Source organism: Protopterus annectens, chromosome 3.part1, assembly GCF_019279795.1.
Source record: "Protopterus annectens isolate FY-2018-M chromosome 3.part1, PAN1.0, whole genome shotgun sequence".
In the NCBI taxonomy this organism is placed as follows: Eukaryota; Metazoa; Chordata; order Ceratodontiformes; family Protopteridae; genus Protopterus; species Protopterus annectens.
The window spans coordinates 430,741,904-430,762,678 of NC_056732.1; positions in this window are offsets into that span (position 1 = coordinate 430,741,904).

Below are 20,775 nucleotides of genomic sequence, written 5' to 3' on the forward strand. Positions count from 1 at the left end.
CCATAAAACATGACTTTCCAACTGGAAACATAAATGTATGACTATAACTTTTTGAAATTGCTAACCATTGATTAGAAAATAAATACTGGTCTTTTTTATAAACCAAGAAGAAAAGAATACCTTAATGATGACCAATTACTCAAAGATATGTATGTAAAGCTAGCAGAGCAGATTGTACTTTGCAAAGCTTTTCATATTTTGACTTATTATTTTTTTTTTGTATGATGACTTCTAAGTTAGAGAAGGTGAGTAGGAAGAATAGCTTCCCGAGTGTGGCTGTGGAGAGCTTTGTCATATAACAAAAGATATTTTTTTAAACCATTGTTTACTCAGTCAGTGGCATTCAGAACAAAAACAGTAGGACATTAAAACAATGCAAAAAAAATTAAGTCAGGAATGCAAACTTTAAACAATATCACTTCATCTAAGGTAATACTGGAAAAATGCAAAACCATTAACTCATTACTACCAGTGCATAAAAAATAACATTCATTTATAAACACTAAATGTTATTTGTTTATTGAAAATTAGAGACCGAGTCAGAATTATTTTTGATTTCATCACTCCCTGTGTGTAACAGACAACTTAAAACTTTTCTACAGTTTGCTTATTAACTTCAAGATTTCCATTCTCGACACACAGCAAAATGGTTTACATCAAGAAGTCCAGGGAATCCACTCTATCAGACTATCAGATGCGTAGCTGACTCAATCAGTCCCCTTTGCTGTTACCACAAGCCAGCCACCCCCAAAGAAAAACAGTATGATGGATGGCTGATTGTACCCTCCCAACACTTTGCACCCAGGGTGATTACCCCTGTCACACAGCCCTAACTATGCTTCTGCAGACTGTAATGCATCTTACCTATTGCATGTAGTGGTTTCAGTTAATCATGTCTGAAAGATTTAACATATGATCAGTAATATGACTGACTACTCCATATCACAAAGGCAGCAATGGGAAGCAATTCACTGTGAATGTGCCATCATTGGATGTATATAATGTATCATCATGTCATATTGCAGATTTTGCTAAAAGCATTACTGGGCTTTTTGTTTTTCAGAGGGAGTGATGTCTATCTGCACATATAGGGATGGGTGAATAAGAATTCAGGTGCATATGATTTTTACGTAGTAGTTAATTCTTATAATGTCCCTGAAGGGTCACAACCAGTTACAGATAACAGCCAGCAAGTAGTGTTATTATCCTTCATTCTTGCCCAATCTGAAGTCATGATCATTAGATTAGCTTCCTAGCTTCCTAACTATATTTCTGTCTGGTTTACCATCAACATTTAGATCAGCACTTATGCAAAGCTGGAAAGGTCAAACAGCTGTTTTCAAGTTTTCATAATGCCGAGCCAGAAAATGTTCATATCCATATTAGCAAATGGTATCATGCATTCACTTATGTGGAATCAACATTCTGATAACAGATTGCACTACAGTGGAGATCAGAAAATGGATCCTTTTCTCATTGTAGTGCAATCTCGGAGTTGGAATATATAATATGCAGGGGGTGTTGGGGAAGCACATGGGGGTGTAGAGGGGCTTGCACCCCTGCAAAAGCTTTACCAGTAACATGGACTTTCAACACTGGAACATTCTGTGTTCAAATGTTCATGCTGTGTTACCATTTCTAAACATTTGGTAATTCGTTATTACCAATCTCATTTTGATAATAAAGCTTTCTATTTGTTTGTATGTATATGTATAGTTTATAATATTCAAAATTCAAAATATTGAAAGACAAACTATAGGAAAATCAAAATATTGAAAAATAGAATTTGCCCTTACCCCACTGTTGTGCAATCCCAGGTTTGTTGTATATAATTAGCAGGGTGTGGGTGGTGAAGGGGGGCAAACCCCCTACATTAAAAAGGTTTACATTTTTTGAGTTTTCAATATATTTTTATTTTTTGATATTATGAACTCCATACATTTTTATATATATATATATATATATATATATATATATATATATATATATATATATAATAAATGTGTGTGTGTGTGTGTGTGTGTGTGTGTATAGATACATGCATATGTGTGTGTGTAGATTTACTTAAAAGGATTGAAATTATCAAACATCAATGGCACTTATATCAACAGGTTAACATCAACAAAAAATGCTGACATGCTTTCATGTATATCCAATAAATGACGCTGAAACTATTTAATTTTAAAGCATTTTTTTTTTCAGGTAGGATGCATGCTTCTATCCTCCTTTTGGGGGGCTATGGCCACAAAACCTTCTAATAATGATATATACTAACTTAGAGATCATACAATCCATGTGGAAAAGGCAAATTATCTGCCCCGCGAGAATTGTCAATCTCACAAACCTGTCAACCAGCTGTTTTGTCAACCAAAGGGTCTCAAAAAAACATAGGTCAGCATTACGGAGTTTTCCTTAATTTAGGGGTCTTCTATATATAGTTAGATAGATCAATATAGATAGACAGCTAGATAGATGTATTTATATATCTACTGTATGCCTGTCTGAATATATGGTGTAACTCAGAGTTACAGAACATCAGGATACAGCACTAAACCAGAATTTAATTATTTGATTTGGGTGAAAATAAAGACATTGTTCCCATACCATTACTAGTTAACCAAATTTTCTGATTTTCTTTCTCTGTGTTTTTTCAGTGTACTTGCTTTCAGTTTATGAAGTTGTGAAATGTATTTATATAAGGCATATGAAAATTTTGTGAAGTTATTTTCGATAAAATCAGCTACAAATAAAATGTTATTTTCCTATTTCTTAACTGCTAGCTCAGATTAAAAACAAACTGCTGAGAAATCTAGAAGAAATCTGCAGTTTTGTTTGACAATTTTATCTTCCTGCCTCAGATATTTCTGCAAAAGACTCAATAGAAACTACGCAGCAGAAAATCTCTATTAAATGAATCCAGAGTTTGGAATCATGTTAAAGAAAGATAGAATTTAACTTATTATAATACTGATCTCCACTCCACACCCTAAAATCACTATAACAGATCTTTTTCAAATAAATTTAGTCAAGAGTATGAGCCATACTTTCTGCGTAGAAACAAAGACTTCCATCTTATGCTTTTAGTCTAAATCAGAATACTGCCCTTTATCTGTCCCTTGTCATATGTGCTGTCATTTTCTTTGAATAAAAGCCACAAACCTGGAATGACGTTTGACCAAAAGCAAGTCAGAAGCAAAGCCAAAAAAGTATTTGAGGACGCAAACTCCACAGACACTGCCGAGGTAGCTTTGCCCCATCACTCTGTTTTTATATAGTTGTTATTTTCTTGCACTGTTAGGTTAAGGTGAAGTGACCACTTCACAACATCATCTTGCAGAACTACATTTTTTTGAAATACATGTCAACAATACATTTAGAGCAAACAGGTTTCAGTGTTCATATACTTTATTTCCTAAAACTCATTGTAAAGGATATAAGGTGGTCTTTTATAAGATGGCATATGAAGAATCCACTAAATTACTGGCGATAAAGACAGCAAAGCATTCCACTATGTCAGTTTCTAAACTGTATAATTCGTAACTGCCTAGTTCACCCTGGTAAGTATACTGACATAAAAGCAAGTAAGGGATTTCATAAATTGGAATTATATACAGATTATGTTACTGGTTGTACATGTTTATTTTTGCAGCTGCCCATATATATATATATATATATATATATATATATATATATATATAGAGAGAGAGAGAGAGAGATAGAGAGAGAGAGAGAGAGAGAGACTGATAGATATAGATAAAGATATGAACAAAGATACTGATACAGAAAATGGACAGCATTAAGTTTAAAATATAAAAATTGCAGAAAGTCACTCAAACACAGTTATCTTATGATTTTGCTTCTAATGTACTCATACACTTCAATGCACATACACACACATGCAGCCACACAGACACACACACACACACACATACACACACACACACACACACACACACACACACACACACACACACACACACACACACACACACACACACACATCTTCTGTTAGCATACATTGCTTGCCACTGCTAACACTGGTGTTATAGATGAGGGGCAATGATTTTGTGACTTCATATGCCTTAGGATCATTGCCAACTTACTAGAAGAGCAGAAAGAACTGCACTGAGAAAAACTGTTCGACAGACTTAGGATAACATTTTGTCAAAGAAATACTCCTTTAAATACCTTCGTCCTCTACAGTGCATGCCACTGTCACAGACAGTGTCACCATTTTATTGTTCTCTTGAGCAGATTTATTATGGGGTGGTAATGGTGAACCAGAACATATTCATTTATTCATGTGTCTTTGTTAATAGGTAAAGTCTGACTACGAACAGATAATTTAAAAAAACATACCACAGGATTCCATAAAATCCATGTAGGCAGTGCTTAGAACCTACATGGACTTTATATGTGTACACGGCCACAGTTCCTCCCCGGCAGTGCACCAAATATATTAATTAAGGCTCGCTGCTGACAGAGATCAGCGGTGCATGGATATTGGATCCATGCAAGTAGCAGTATAGAGGATGTCCCATACTTGTGGACTGTCCAGAAAATGGTCTGGACAGGTAGTAAGCATAGAACTGCATTTTTTTTAAGTTAAATGTACGTTTGCATGGTGTGGTGTAGTGCTTAGTGATGCTGAGCTGTGGTTCTACATATGCAACTGACATCTGTTATATGTCTAAAATAGAAACCAGATATAATCAATTGAAGTTTCTCTTTTTTTTTATTTTTTGTTTCCTCCCTGTTTGCATGTAGCAGCATGCTGCTTAGCAATGTTGAGCTGCGCTCATACATATGCACCTGACATCTGTTAGATGTCTAAAAATGGAAACTGGATGTATTTAATTGTTTTGGTTCTGCATTGCTTAGCAACAAACATCCCCTAGCAGTTTTGCTCTGCACCTCTAAGAGATTATAGTAGTATATGTGAAGATATATTGCGTCCCTGCACTATCCAAGTGAGAGTGATGAGGTATAGTGTAGTAGGTCTTGGGTTCGAGTACTGATATGCTTTACAATTTTTGTTTTGAGAATGAGTCAGCTGAATGAAACATCACTGTAATGTAAAATAAAAGATAGTTATATTTAGCAAAGCTGCACAGTGCTCAGCCTTATTGAAATCATTTTTTTGTTAGTTGCACAGTGCTCAGCTCTGCTGAAACATGGTTAATGGTCTATCCTGTTTGCGCACTGCTCAGCTATGCTTATATTTGCTTAAATGGTTTGTGCGAGTTTGCACAAAGCTAAGTGAGGTACAGCTTTTTTGAAAGTTGCAGTATGATGTTTAAAGGTGGGAATGCGTCTCATATAAAGACCAATAGGTGGGAATTTCACACTATTCATTGGAGATGTCACTTTGCTGCTGATATGCTTGGTGGTGTTGGTGAGGGAGTGCGCTTTCGGGTGCAGAGATGGGGTGTGCAGGAGTCCAGAGTGTTTGTTGGACTCCTAGTCCACAACTATGACCCCCAGCAGCTGCAGGGTGATTACCAGGGCATAGACTGTAAGCCTGAGGCCTGGGATTGGTTGGCTAGGGACCTTACCAGTGCCACTGCTATCCTCCATACTGGTGAGCAGTGTCATCACCACTACGACGACATGAAGCAAAGGAAGAAAAGAACTTTGGACACCTGGGTCCAAGAATCACTGGCTGGGCACATCCCACAGATATGTAGGTATGTTTCCCACTGATTTATAAGTATACAAATTGAATATGTGAAAAACTGGTATGCATAATGCTTTCTTTCTTGTAGAACAGCTGCAGAAGAGAGAACTTGCAATGTGCAGGCTCATGCAGTGTGTCTGGTCAGGATGAGACATGAGTAGGAAAAAAATCAAAGCAATAACCCAATGTATAATGTACTGTCAAGATTAAAAAGTATTCACAGAGTTTGCAGTCAGGTATAACATACTTGGGAACTGTAATATGTTTAGTAATGTGTCAGTGCCTACCTGAAATCTTAAACCAAGTTAAGTCAAGTAACCGTGATTATTGTGTATTATACAATGACTGGCCATTAATGTTCTAAAAAAAGCCCACTGACTGGCCAGCCCAACCAGCTGTTGTAAATTTGTTTATATACCTACGGAAAAAAGTCTGGTAGTCCGGACTTTTTCTGTTGGTATATTCTGTCATTTTTATTTTTTAAAAAAATAAAAATAAAATCTGTAGTCCAGACTCCGGACATATGAGAGAGGCAGCATGGAGGAAAATACTAGGGAAATCAGGCACGTTATTTAAAACTAAAGACACAAAGACACATACCTGATTTCCCTTGTACTTCTTCCATGCTGTCTCTCTCCTACCTCTAAACTACCCGAAACTTTTTTTTTAATTAAAAAAAAAAAAAAAAAAAAGAAAAAAGAAAAATGGAGCAATGGAGATCTTCTTTTCTCCGTTGTTTGGTTTCCCGAGCACTGATGTACAGGGCATGCATGGGAATGCAAGTCTCAAACACATGCGCAGTACATCAGATAAGGCTCAAGGAAATGTCCAGCAGTGGAAGGACAGCATGGCACCATTACACAAAGACATTATTTAAGAAAAGTAAGAATTTTTTTCTTAAATAATGTCATTGTATAATAGCAATATCCCTCGTCTGGGTGTGGGTCATGCTGGATTTACCCGTGGTTGTCTTTGTTTGGTCACTCAGGCTTCACCCTCATGACCAAACCACACCAACCACGGGTAAATCCAGCATTGCCCACACCCAGACATGGGTTATTGCTTAAGTATAGCCTACAAACATCAGTTGATGTTGTGGTCTACCCAGATTAACAGTCACTGTTGTGCTGTGCTCATTGTGTGAAATATGCTGTAGGTTGCACTCAGGTAATGACCAGTGTAAATAGGTTATTACTTACAGGTCTGACACAGCTATCCATCCTGTACATGCCAGACTTGAAGCAACAGTAATAAATGGATTTTAAAGGGTCATGGTGCTGTGACATGTACTGTTTCAAATTGGTGCTCACTATGCTTGTAGTCACTGCATGATGTGTTCTAATTTAATCCCAGTCAATTGTACAAAGGAAATGAATAAAGACTGCTGAAAACAACTGTCTGATAAATGTAGTGCAATACCCACAGTAAGTTGCAAATCTGTGTTCTGGCCAGTTTGTGTTATATAATGCTATACATTCCACCCACTCAAAGAATAAGGTGTACGGCTAAGGTAGCTGATGTTGTGGCCAGATATACATGTGTATAAATGCCAGATTTTAAGGTACATTAACAATAAAAGAGCAAAGCAGGATTGTCCATTGAGAAGTAGTCTGTTAAAATAACTGTGCAGTATGGGTGTATTCACCACATGTGTGTTCCAATCTGACACCAGACAACCGTAAAATGGAAATGAATAAAGACTGCAGAAAATATTGTCTGATAAATGTAATGCAATACGCATAGTAAGCTTCAAGCCTCTGTTATGGCTGTTTCTAGTCAAATAATGCTGTCTATTCCTCCCACTCCAGGAACAAGATATACAGGTAAGGTACCTCAAGTTCTGGGCAGATATCCATGAGTATAATTGCCCGATTTTTCAGGAACAGTATCAATAAATTGTAAAGCATGATTGTGCCTTGTTAAATACTCTTTTCCAATACGTGTTAAGTATTCCTGTATGCACTGCCATGTCTTTCATAATCTGACAGCTGTAAACTGTTAAATTTAGTGCATGTTTTCTTGAGTCACAGCTTGTGAGTTATAATCCCATGGCAGCCAACTATAAATCCCTCGCTATCTACTTCAGTTAGTGCACATGAACATAACTCTCAACTGTCACAATTTTTCGGAATGTAATGACTAATGCTCCATATGTCTGGTCCTTGATTAGCAGATACATGAGATTACTTGGAATGCAATTTATTGGTAAATCTGTCTACAGAACACCTTGGTAGTAATGTATGACCACACTATGTAAAACAGTTCCCTGTAGATGTGTACCTGCATTTGTTAGTGCTTGACCCATACTGTCCCATATAACATCATCTATGCAAGAATTGGAGTCACTGTACACACAAGTGACACTGCGCACTTCTAGAAGTATGTATTAGCAGTCTGTGTAGTAATAGCATCTGTGAGGTCCCTAATGGTATGTTTCTCTCTCTCCCCATCCCTTATATTCTCTAATTTATTATTCTGAAATGTATTAATTTATTAATGTTATTTGTTATTATGGCTTGATATTAATATGCTATTTTAAACTAACCTTTACGTTGGCCTTATGGGTTATGTCATGCTGGTTAGCTGTTAACATACTTACTGTTATGTTATTCATTGTTGTGTTCCTCATAATAGTCCTTAATATGTATTTGCATTGATCAATATTATCTTCTATTATGTTAGTACTAACATTGGTTTGGTTATTACTTATCTTACCTTATGTTGTAACAAACAATCCCTTAGGAGGAATTGCCTGGACGGATGCTACTCCTGCAAAGTTGTTATTAAGAATAGTAGACCACATGTCAACGTGTAGGTGATTTTAAATGTTGTTTTTAGAAGCAAAACTGTCCAATTAGTGTTAACTGTTGATAGAATTTTAATGCGGCGTGCACACCATCTGCCTACTACTGTCGTACTTTCTTAAAGCCCCATTCCCATCCCTGGCACAGCAGAGCAGCTGTATTGTGTGAAAAATGCCACTAGGTGGTACTATAAACCCATACAATCATACCAATTCCCATTTTTTTTGCCCAACAGTTCACTAGTTCTAAGCTACTTTTCTTACTACTTAGTTCCCTAATGACTGTTTATTTTTCAAGAGTCTGCTAACCTTAGAGTGCTCTTCCCTCCATGAGCTCTAGACCTTAGGTAAATTTAACACACACTTATCTGTAGTCTCCATTTGCTCTGAGACATCGTATGCGACTGCGTTACTGATTGCTTTTGGTAGCTCTTCTCATTTCCCTTTCTTGGTTCTACACCCCCTGTCTTCCTCCTTACCTCCACACAGTCTCTACCTACCCCCTCCCCTGAAATTCATACAGTAGTGGTGCATCCCGTGGCGCCATCTTTACTCTGACCCCTGCCTCATGGTGTGTCCACTGGTGTGCTAGCTGGTAAGTGTTCTGCCATTTTTCCAACTTGCTTTTATGCTGGTAGACGCAAGCTTCTACAAAACATTGTCAAATGCATTACTGCATTATCTAGCTGCTGTCTTTGTATACTGCAAACTGATACTGGTATATAACATTCCTGTAGTTGAGGCTTGTGTTTGTGCTTGTTTATTACAACCTAGTAACAAGGACATTATGCTATGTTGAAAGCTGCCATAAAACGGCAAATGTGAATAGTGGGTTAGAATACTGTATCTGCTGATATGTAACTGTTTATTTATTATGAGAACATAGTTTCTGTTGACATTCTGTTGCTTAGGGCTCTGTACCTATAACGGCTCTTTGTTTAAGTGCTTTGTGTACTGTATCACCTATATCAGACAAGTTCTAATCTATTTTCCTGCTCACTATCTCCCTACACTGCTTCTGTTCCCTCATTTCTGAAAGTACTGGTTCATTCCTCTCCCATGACAATGCTATATATAACAAATGTAGTCATTCAATGAGTCCTTTCCTGATGATTCTGCATACCACAATGTAGTTGTGTATATAAATCCTTTTTGTACTTTCTGTTACCTTCTTTCCCCTTAAAACTCAGCATACTCTGTCTATAGTTAACTGATAATTAAATAGCTGTCTATTAGTGTTTCCTGTGTCCTTTCTCTCTGCTGTCCTATTATCCTAATAATAAAACCCTGTTTCTCTTGTGTTTGTATTCCAGCCTGCTTAGCCGTTTTATTTCGGGCGCTTCCCCCAACCTCGTGGAAACCACCTTGTAACAAACAGTCCCTTAGGAGGAATTGCCTGGACGGACGCTACTTCTGCAAAGTTGTTATTAACAATACTAGAACATATTTCAATGTGTAGGTGATGTTAAATGTTTTTAGAAGCAAAACCGTCCAATTAGTGTTAACTGTTGATAGAATTTTAATGCGGCATGCACACCAGCTGGCTACTGCTGTCGTACTTTCTTAAACCCCCATTCCCATCCCTCGCACAGCAGAGCAGCTGTATTGCATGGAAAACTCCACTAGGTGGTAGTATAAGCCCGTACAATCATACCAATTCCTAGTTTTTTGCCCAACAGTTTACCAGCTCTACGTTGCTTTTCTTACTACTTAGTTCCCTAATGACTGTTTATTTTTCAAGAGTCTGCTAACCTTAGAGAGTTCTTCCCTCCATGAGCTCTAGTCCTTAGGTAAATTTTAACACACACTTACCTGTAATCTTCATTTGCTCTGAGACATCGTATGTGACTGTGTTACTGATTGTCTTTGGTAGCTCCTCCTCATTTCCCTTTCTTGGTTCTACCTGCTCCATTCACCCTGTGGGCTCACTCTGCTCCCCTACCCTACCCCCAAATTCCACCCACCCCAGTGCACCCAAACTTCTACCTCCAAAGCCACACCCCAACCCTAAACTTCCAATCACTCTCTGCTGCTCATTAACAGACTACTACTATCTACTGCTCATTAACAGACTACTTCATCATTATACCACTTCTTAAGTCTACTCTAATAGCTATCACTCTTTAAAGTTCCAATACACCAGGTAGGAATTCTTTCCTTCCTTCACTGTACCTATCCCTATCACCCCCAATCTGTTCCTCCTGTTCTAAAACCTATATTAGTCTCCTTACAATGGCCATAGTTCTTATGTCTAGACAGAGGAAACTACTACTTTGTTATGCTATCCTACCTTTTCTATTTGTAACCTATGTCTTAACCGTCTATGAGCATCATACTTTCACTGACTTTTCCATCCCCTTCAGCAAACTCTTCCTGCAACTCATGCAGCCTCCCACAACCACTTAAATATCACATCTACAGCCTCCCATCTACTTCCTAAGTATTACATACTAATCCACATTACTTATCTTCCATCCAGGAAATCACTAAACTTTTTATATAAAATCCTAAAGCTCACACATAAACTTCAACTACATCCTCTATTAGATGTTGACATTCATCCCAACCCTGGCCCAAACAATATAGATACCACTGACCCCCATAGTCTATTTCTCTCTACATCTCACATCCCAGCTAGACCTTCTAACTCTCTCTTTATAGCTCATCTCAATATTTGTAGCATAAACAACAAAGTAGCCCAACTTCATGCTCTGTTAGATGTATATTTCTTTGACATCCTATGTCTCCCAGAGACATGGCTAAAACCTTCAACCCAGGACAATGAAATCACCCCCCCTACATACAATATACTGAGAATAGACCGCAAAACCAAAAAAGGTGGTGGAGTAGCAATATTATATAAATCATGGCTACAAGTTACTTCATTTGATAGACAACTACCCACTGACAGTAATACTGAAATCCTTATTGCCAAACTTCAGATCAATGCCTGTAAATCCATTTACATAATATGCTCTTATCTCCTTCCTGGAAATAACTTTTAACACCCTTGAAAATATCCTTAACTGGCTTTCTGCTAACTTACCTCAAGAATCCATAGTGCTGGGCGACTTTAATATTGACTGGACCAGTTGTAGTTCACCTAAGCCTACTACCCATATTAACCTATATGGTTTCTCACAAACTATTACCTCTCCAACCAGAACACATAAACCTAACAACAAAGAAAGCACCTTAGACTGGATCCTTGTTAACAATTATCCTCATACATATAAAACAGGTACCTTTCCTGACGACATCAGTGACCACTCACTGACCTACATAATTAGACACAGGACCAATATTCCCAACCCAACCATATGTAGAACTACTTGGACCAATAGAAATTTTAATCCAGATAGCTTCCAAACTGAACTTAGGGCATGTGACTGGTCTTCCCTAAAATACCTCCAACTTGAGGATGCAGTGTTATACTTTAACAGTAAATTCTTACAAATCCTGGACTACCATGCCCCTACTCATTCTATCAGAAACAGGACTAAAACTGCCCCATGGCTTACTAAAGAGACAAGACATAAAATCATACTGAGAAATAAAATATGGGGCAAATGGAGAACTATTAAAAACACAACAGACCATCAAAAATTTAAACAGATAAGAAATGCTACCAAGAAATCTGTACTCCTTGACAAAAAAAATCTTTTACCTTCATCTGCAGCATAATCACCAGCACAAACCCCAAAAGTTTTGGTTAGGTATTAATAAACTCTTACAACCAGGCCACTCCAAAACACCTACCCCATCAGGCACCTCCCACAACAATCCTAAGCATATTGCCGATACCTTTAATACCTTCTTTACTAAAGCTGTTCAATCTCTAGCCATCTCACTACCCCCTGTTAATACTAGCCTGTCACCCTCTACAACTACCTTACTTCCCTTTCATTTACAACCAGTTCCAACTTCCCTCATTTGCCGCCTCCTTGAAAAATTCAAACCATGCACCCCCACTGCTGATCAGCTACCAGCTGAATATCTGCAAATTGCAGCAAACGTAATTGCATATCTCATTTCCATTCTAATAAATAGAACAATTACTGAAGGCACCATCCCATCGGTCTGGAAAATCTCTCATATCATCCCTCTTCATAAGGGCGGTAACTCTACTGAACTCTCTAACTATCGCCCAATAGCCTTACTCTCTCCACTAGCAGAAACCATGGAAAAATGCATCCAACATCAACTACTAGACAATCTACTCCAAAATAACTTACTAGCAAACTGTCAGCATGGTTTTAGGCCATTCCATAGCACCACCACTGCCCTCTTATCCTTTTCAGACTGTATCAACAAAATTCGCAATAACAATACTCCATCTTCTGCTCTCTTTATTGACCTCTCGAAAGCCTTTGATATGGTTAACCACCAGCTAATTATGAACATACTTAATTCCCTCTCACTTGATACTCAGGCACTAAAATGGTTCAACTCCTACTTAGAAAACAGGAAACAAGCTGTACTTTAGGAGAATAACCTATCCACCCATCTTCTTGTTACCTTGAGTGTCCCTCAAGGCTCCATCTTGGGCCCTCTCTTATTTTCAATTTTTATCAATGATCTAAACATGAATACTCCTCAAGCTACCTGCATACAATATGCAGATGACCCAACATTAATATGCTCTGCTTCATCCATATCTGAACTGCAATCCCGCACCCAAGCAACATTTAACATAGTAGAAAATTGGTTCCTCCAGTGCTGCCTCCTTCTAAACCCCCAAAAAACTTAACTATTGCTCTTCACTCCTACACAAAAGTCCTCCCCATTACACCTCACAGCAACATCTTATAATGGTACTGGCATATCTCATGACCCAGCTACCAAGCTCTTAGGTGTAACTATATACCACAACCTTACCTTTGATACCCATCTCAACACTACAGTAAAGTCAGTGAACAGAAAACTAGGCTCCCTCTATAGACTAAAACAGTTTCTTACTCCAATAGCTAGAACTACTATTGCCCATACCCATCTTATCTCTACCCTCCTCTACACCTCTCCCATTTATATCAACCTGTCTAAAAATAACCTCAACAAACTTGTTACCTCCTATAATAACATTGCCGATTTGCCACTGGCTCCCCATTTAGAACCCACCATTGTCATAATCTCAAACAGCTAGGATGGCTGGAACTGCATAATCAGCTTCTCTTCCACCAACTTATTATTGCCCATAAGACTCTTTATCATCCTAGCAATACTCCAATACTGACTACCCTCATCACCCCCTACAAAAATCTTACAAACCTTTGCTCATCAAGTAAACTTCTAGTATCCACACTGAAATCCAACAATCAGGCTGAGGACTCTCTGTTCTCTAACACTGTGGGGAAAACCTGGAACCTGCTTCCTAGTGAACTAACATCTATCTCTTCTACACCACTATTCAAAAAGCAACGTAAAACATACCTCAAGGCTCACTGGCTCTGCCCAGGCACCAACTCACACTAACAGTCTCCTTCCTGCCATTCTCACCTTACTGATCTCACTACTGCTGCACTATGACTACCTCTCATTAACCTTACTGGTCTCACTACTGCTGCACTATGACTACCTCTCATTAACCTTACTGATCTCACTACTGCTGCACTATCACTACCTCTCATTAACCTTTACTGATCTCACTACTGCTGCACTATCACTACCTCTCATTAACCTTACTGATCTCACTACTGCTGCACTATGACTACCTCTTATTAACCTTACTGGTCTCACTACTGCTGCACTATGACTACCTCTCATTAACCTTACTGATCTCACTACTGCTGCACTATGACTACCTCTCATTAACCTTTGCTGATCTCACTACTACTGCACTATGACTACCTCTCATTAACTTTACTGATCTCACTACTGCTGCACTATGACTACCTCTCATTAACCTTACTGATCTCACTACTGCTGCACTATGACTACCTCTCATTAACCTTACTGATCTCACTACTGCTGCACTATGACTACCTCTCATTAACCTTACTGATCTCACTACTGCTGCACTATGACTACCTCTCATTAACCTTACTGGTCTCACTACTGCTGCACTATGACTACCTTTCATTAAACTTGCTGGTCTCACTACTGCTGCACTATGACTACCTCTCATTAACCTTACTGGTCTCACTACTGCTGCACTATGACTACCTCTCATTAACCTTACTGGTCTCACTACTGCTGCACTATGACTACCTCTCATTAACCTTACTGATCTCACTACTGCTGCACTATGACTACCTCTCATTAACCTTACAGAATATGAGCAGTAAGCTAACTAAGTCTGTATTTACTTAGTCTTTTCTTAATAACTATTTCGGAATATTAACCTGGTCACTAAGCTTTCTCCAGTAGAAATGTGTCTTTATCATCTATAGAATTGGGACTTAATCTGCAAGCTTGTTACTCTATATACATGTTCCCAGCTTATGTATATTGTCTTTCCTTCTTTTTATATGATGTTAATTATTTGATATCTAAGCCTAGGTATAAATTCTTTCTAGTCTTAAAAGGTACTCTACCAGATGTTTAAAATTGCTTTCTATTATTACAGATATATTGTTCTTATGTTATGTTTATTATTATCTGTGTTGGAGCTTTTCTCCCTGGGCCTGCACTGAAAATGGACATATATCCAGTTGGACTAGCCCGGTCAACAAATGTAAAATAAAAATAAATAAAAATATTTATATCTAATTTACTACAGTGTGACAAGGTAGGCCAGTTCCACAAGATCCACCTACCTTGCCTACACCTGCTGTGACACTGGGGCCAAGCACATCTGGGTCACAGCCTGGCGGTACCTCCTCTGCTACCACTGCACTACCTGTGGTGTCTGGTAGTTCTGCCTCACAGGCAGGGGTTGGGCCCCCCTCTGGGAGCAGAAGTGGAGGGGGTGATTTTGTCACCCATCAAGAACTGCCAGTTGTGGTGCACAGGGTGGTTATATGATCTTTTGAAGCATGCCTGTGCTAGATGGTGGACATGCTCGCCATCCTGGCAGGGCAGCCTTGCCCCGCACGCCAGCCTCCACCACTGCCACCACAGTGGCAGTGAAGGAGCAGTGCTGATAGTCCCATGGGTGAGGACTTGAGTCACACTGCTACTGTGTGAATGCTTATGGGAGTGCAATTCCACAGCACCCCCTCATCCATGGTGTTCACCCTCCTCTTGCATCACACACCAACCCTGTCTGCTACCTTATCTGTCTTGTATGTCTGCAAACACTTCCTCATCTTCTCAACTTACCTCCCCCACATGTACCTATGTGCCTTCCCCAACAGTCCACCCTCAGCTTAAAAAAATATTGCCCCATACATAGCTCTCCATATCACACACATGTCCACTAGACACAATTTGGTTCAATTGATTGATAACGCAGTTAGGTTGTCACCACACCTGTCTGTGGATGACAGTCCAAATTCAGCTAAAAATTCTGTCACAGTGCACAGTTGCTGCTGATGAAGACATGGATAGCTATGATTCTTTCCATCCTGCACATCCCTACCTGCCTTTCACTATGTGTTCCCCATGTTTGCACCCCTTTCCCCCACTGTTCTATCTCCTCATTCATCTTTTCTGTAAAGATTTTTGCACAACACTATGCAGAGTGCCGCATTGCTTAGAAACGATAAATAGTGTTACATTAATATATGCTTTAGTAAAAGTATTAATCACATTCAAAATGCACACCTGTGCCTTATTTCAAACCCAGGACCATCACACCTGCATGACAATAGCTCAACTCATCAACCCAAACAGCTGCAAATTATCACGTGTTTAAATGCAAACATAGTAATGCTCAAATTTTCTTCATTAAGTGTGTTTATGCGATGTGGAGCATCATGCCACACCACGCAAAGCAGCTGAAAGAAATATAGAAAAATATTACTGTAATTAGTACTTTACTAGAGAAATACATCATTATAAAGCCATATACACAACAATGAACGTATGTAAGGTATGTAATAGCAGGTAACCCTGCAAGTATATGTACAACATGTAAAACTTCACTTGCCGAAACATTAATGTAAAAACAGGATTTTAATTGGGACTCTAATAGAGAAATACACCATTCTAAAGCCATACAATCTGGAAAAATCTGGACAAATTCATAAATAAATCTGGGGCAAGGCTCCAAAAATAGGGACAATTATTAAATATTCCTCTTACAAACTTAGAAAGATGATAGGCTAACAGGTACTGGTTTAGCATGAATGTTCTGAAGTATATGAAGTCTGAAACTCAAATGTCTGTCATTTTTTTCTGGCTTTAATCTTTAATGTTTAACACTAATTTGCTAGAAAACTACAATGTAATGAAAAACAGGCATAAAATATGAGGGCAAAATCTGGACATTTTGTAAAAATATGTACAAATGAGAGGTATGCATGTGCGTGCATTGTGTAATAGCAGGTAACTGTGGAATGATATCTACATGTAAAAATGCGCTTGCTGTCTCAGTGATAGTGTAGTTCAGTCAGTAAAATATATTGCAAACAATACTTTTTGGTACACATGGTCCTGGGTTCAACTACAGCTGCCTCTACCAATGAAGATACATATATGCAGACATCAGTATTATATATTGTGATGCGTATGTTTGTCTTATCACCTATACATCCACCCAAATATACAGATAGAATGTCTGCATCTAAGTAATAGAACACAAAGGCCTACAGTTAGGACCACTCTTAACTACTCCTAGTACAACACTAGACAGTGCAGAGAATGTCAGGTCATGTACTTGCTTGAATTCCCACAGGATTTTGAAGTGTGTACTGAAATTGTGGCCCAGTAATATGACACTGTTGCCCACATGACTTGGTGCCTGCCCATCTGAGTGACATAATGGTTAACGACCCCCTTGTCTTTCTCTAGGACACACCAACCATTTTGCCTTTGAGTGTCATACTGCTACTGTTGGCTAACATACTTACCTTAAACACATGCCTTAATTTACAGTGGAATCGGTACTCTCAGTCTGGTTCTGCCTCTACAACAAGGCTGCTACAAGTTCCACACTTGTTGTCCTCCAAAGCATTCACACTCTCTGCCTATGCCTGTTGCCTACAGCATCAGCTTCAGCTTCAGCCTGCAGCACACACATCTTTATGTAAAAGATAGCTGCTATAGACGTACTCTCTGTGATGACATACCTTTACCCCAGTAATTTCCAGCACAACATATGAGAAAGGCATTCTAATCTACATGGGGGTCTTATATCTTGTTCAGTGGTTGCATGTCATTGGCTGATTACAGTGTATATCAGCTGTGTTGGCTGCAATTAGCATTTTAGAAGCACATATTGTATAAGAGGCAATCACCTGGTAATCACAACGAGCTAATCACCTGGTAATCACAACGAGCTAATCACCTGGTAATCACAACGAGCTAATCACCTGGTAATCACAACCATGTTAAAAAGGCAAACAGCTAGCTAGGGGAACCATTGTGTATGAGAGTTTGTTCAAACAGTAAACACATTGTCACAACCTTTATATATATGCATGTATCAAAAAGGAGTGTTGTACTCCATCAGGTATGCAACCCTTATGTTTATAACATGATGCATATGTGTGAATATATTTAGTGTGAATGGGGATTGCAGCATAAGCCTTTCTGAGAACTGTAATGATGACATGTCATTGATCTCAGGATTTGTTACACCTACAGAGGAAGTACAGTACATCAAGGGTGGAATATTGTTTGTCAATGTGGCACACTGGTCTCCTGGGAATGTCTCTTTGTAGTGGTTGTAATAGCACACAGCTATGTGCTTGGTACTGTTGTTTTAACATATTATCGGAGGGGTTAGCCCTAGGGGCCACACTACAATGGACTCCTGTGTTGGGTGTGTGATCATACAGCAGTATCTGTATTGCTAATGTCTTAGTTGCATCCACACCCTTAGTATGTTTGCACACTGTAGAATATGCGATGTGTGATCAAGCAGTGGATACTGCCAGCCATTCTGTTCTTGCTGTATCTCTACATAGTGTACTTCCATGTAAGTGATCCTGACATGTGTTCCCATTTTGTTGTCTTTCAGGAAAAATGTATATATGATGATGGGACCCTTTTACAGATGCCAAGAATTATATAATGCTGGAAGGCCTCTGTCAAAACCATGTCCAGGCAGAGGCAAAACGGAACAGCGGGCAGCATTGTTGGCTGACCTGCTCTGTGATGTTAATTCCTTTGATCACCACAGTGGACATATGAGCAGGTTTGACACCGTGTGGCTGACTTGATAAATGCTGCATGCAGAAGAGCAGCAGATGTGGCCAGGGATCATGGTGTCACCGTTGGGGACCTGCATCAGAACAACCACTGTCAGACACTGAGGAATTCCTGGCAAACCTAGGAACATACAACAGCTCTCAGGCATCCATCACACTGTATATTGTGGAAGTGAGTGCCACAGTTTCCATGCCAGAGAAGTGTCCAGGTAGGCTTAGTATGATCAGCATTGGCATACTGGAATATTGTAACTAACTTACCTCTTTCTCTCCACTCTCCACTGTCTCCATCTTCCACCTACCTCTACTTCCTTTATCCTACTCCTTCCTTCTTCCTCCCTTCTATCATCTCAACACTTTCCTTTATTATTCTCCTTCCTTCTTACTGCCTTCTAGCATCTTAATATTTTTCCTTTTCTTGACATGTCTCATAATGACCTCATTTAGACATTGTTACTGTTTTCAGTTTCTTTAATAACATTTGTTTTCAGTTCTGTTGTCTCTTTTTCCTTTTCTGATTATTTTTAAGTGTACAGAGTCTTGTTTTGAATCACCATACTTAGTTCTATAAACTTGTTTGTATAACTTTAGCTTATATTGCTCTGTATTAATAGACAGCTTTAGCATATATTGTTTGTATTATTAGTAAGGAGCTTTTCTCCCCGGGACTCTGCTGAAAAAGGGCTTTGGCTCAGTCAGACATTCCTGGTCAACAAATGTAAAATAAAATAAAATAAATTAAATAAAAACACTGTTGCATTCAGTGTATCAGGGTGTACATAGTTTTACATGGGTGTCAGGTGTTTGTTTTTGGGGAGGAGGAGTTTAACTGCTGTTTGAATCTTATTCTCAGATTTTGACCAATATAACAATTAACATAGTAGCTAGTGTAAATGTGAGATATATGGACGTATTACCCTGTTATAGTGCAACATGCAGTGGTGTTTACATTACTTCTCCCTCAACTTTTCATAGGTCCATCAGGAATCAGACAAGGCTATGGTCCTGCTCCTGGTAAGCACAACACTGTTTTGTTACAGATGTAGATTTAGTGCAATGTATTCCCTAAAGTATCATCCCAGGCCTGCTGGCTGGATTGATGCACTGTTGGCATGACCATCAACTGCACAGATATGTTCTGACTGTGCACACTTTAGAGCCATACCTATGCCTTGTAGATGTGACCATACCGATAAATGTGACAGTATTGTCAGGACATTACAAACTGCCATATGTGTCAACTGTGCAGAGTACTAACAAATGTCAAAAGTGTGCCTTATTGTTGCTGATGAGATTGTTATTTAAAGAGCTTTTATTTACAAGTAACTACAGAAGTTTGTTGGAAATTAATGTCCTCATGTCAAACTAAATGAGGCTGGGGTTAAACAGGTCTGTAATAGTGACAACAGTATATACAGCTTAACATATATTGCAACATAGTATTGCAGACCATAATAGTGGAGGTATTAATGCACTGCTTTTCACTTTTTTATCACAGGTGATCAGGGAGATTGGTCTTTGCCCCCTTCACAACCTGATGTCAGTGTCTCTTCCAACTCTGATGATGATGATAGCCAAAGTGAGGCACAGGTGGGGGTTGCAGGGGTTCAATCTGTCCCAGAGGTTTACATCCATCTTCTGACCTGATTATCACTGTACACAGTCAGTATGCCTACACATACCCAGTCCCTGGAGGCCACAGATATTGTACAATCAGAAGGTGGGGACATTGAACAGGAAAGTATGGCAAGTATGGCTGCAGTGAGTTTCAATACTGGCCATAGCCAAAGAGCTGGTGAGGTTCCACAAAGGCAGATTGATAGGGGTGTTTGTAGGAGGCTTGCAGTCTTTCCACCACCTGTTGAAGGTGTCTCATCACAGGTCACTCGACTTATGTTTCAGGCCATCATGGAGGCACAGGCACATTTTATTTTATTTATTTTATTTATTTTATTTAACATTTGTTTAATGGGAAATTACAACTTGGAACAAAGTCAGTTTTCAGCGGAGGCCTGGGGAGAAACAATCCAGATTCATGTCTT